The sequence below is a fragment of the Salvelinus sp. IW2-2015 genome, linkage group LG31 (assembly GCF_002910315.2).
Source record: "Salvelinus sp. IW2-2015 linkage group LG31, ASM291031v2, whole genome shotgun sequence".
Taxonomy (NCBI): domain Eukaryota; kingdom Metazoa; phylum Chordata; class Actinopteri; order Salmoniformes; family Salmonidae; genus Salvelinus; species Salvelinus sp. IW2-2015.
The window spans coordinates 19795659-19797504 of NC_036870.1; positions in this window are offsets into that span (position 1 = coordinate 19795659).

A 1846-nucleotide genomic window follows, 5' to 3' on the forward strand; every position below is an offset into this window, starting at 1 on the left:
TCTTCGCGGGCCCAGCTGGGGTCTTTCCTCTTCATCCAGAGCCATTGACTGCTGCCTTCTGCCGCCTCTGATACAGCTTTTGATTGCCGAACGCTGGCTCTGGCCCTTAATTCCCAGGTCTCTAAGCAGTCTGGTTGTAGATGTTGCCACAAAAACCTCTGCAGCCCACCTCACTGGTCGGACTTCTGTGTTCCAGCCATGATGCCGCTGCTTCGGCAGCTAGATCGGCATAGCGCAGATGTTTTCGCTCATAAGCCTCATCTACTGGAGTCCTCCACCAGGTACTGTGAGCTCAATGATGAAACCTTCTTGAGCGAATGGGACCAGAGCACCATGTCAGGTTCTTAGGGGTGGTGGTTGCGACTCTCCGGAGAAACACAAGTTGCCGGCCAATGTCAGCTAGCATTTTCCAGTCGCGGCCCAAGCGCAGCTGGTCTCGCTCTAATGGTGTAGAGCCGCTCTTCGGTGGTTTAGCCCCTTCGCGGCAAAGGTCGTCCCGTAGGGGTGTGATGCTGCTGGGGGTGGTAGGAGTTTGGTGGCAGCTCGCTTGTCCTCCAGGGCGGACGCAAGGTTTTTAAGGACTGGTTGTGACGCCAAGTGTAGCGTCCTTGGGTGAGGCTTGTTTTACACCCTCGCGAGAATGTGCCTGCCAGGTTGGCTGGCATGGAACAGAGGGCACAGTCCGGATCTTCACCATACCATTGGTGAAGATTAACTGGTGTTTGGAGGACGTCATATGTTGCTCTGAGGGATCTCTCTCTTTTTGAGAGGGCCAGGAGGTATGCGGTCAACAATGCTTGACTCAGGGAGGAAGACGCCCCTGCCATGCATAGTCCCATGGGATGTTGGCTATCAACAACAAGGCAACTCCTATGACTAATTGGGAATGGGACGCAAGCGTAGGATTGATCACCCTGTCGCTGGCCGCCTTTGGGGAGGGTGTATAGTGTGAAAGGCCRAAACACCCTAGGAACCAAAGGTACACTACTGACGATGCGCTCCCCAAATTTCACCAGTCTCACTGTTCATGAACTCTTGGAAGTGCTTGCACAAAGGATAGTAACATCTCATCCTGTGTTCTTGGAATCTGACACTTATGAAATGCTTGTAATTATACTTCAGTATTCCATAGTAACATCTGACAAAAAATATCTGAAGACACTGAAGCAGCAAACTTTGTGAAAATTAATATTTGTGTCATTCTCAAAACTTTTGGCCACGACTGTAGAACTCACCTTGTGTTTTGTATCAAAAAGTGGGTTGGGACTCTTTGTATGTAAGGAGAGAGCAGAATTTTCTTGTGTTTATCTACAAAGCACTCATGCTGAAATTTCCTATGTATCTATCATAAGTAATTCAATTTAGACTTAGAAATGACCAAACCCGGTCTCCGGCTTGGACAACACTGGAGGGCCCTTCGGTCCTCAGAGAGTTGGGTGGTTAATCTGCTTTTAGTTTTATTTGCACCCTTTATGTGTTTATAATATATGGCTCCCGAGTGGCGCAGCAGTCTAAGGCATTGCATCTCAGTGCTAGAGGCGTCACTACAGACCCTGGTTCGAGATGTGTGTTAGTTATTAGTCCAGCCAGATATCTTGTTCATTGCCCTTTCTAGGTCAGGTCATTTTTGGTTAAAAAAGGCAGAATAAAAATGTATTGATACAAAGTTAAGTCAGACCAACAGAGCACTCACATGGATTGCAGAGAGACCTACTTCATGTAATTAAACAGATCTGACTCGTTAAGCACTGTAAGAGGTGAATAATTAGAAGGCTAATCAAGTGTTCTCTAGTCATGGCCCTGGAGAGGAACAGAAACAAGATGGCACTGACAGACATAGTCACCC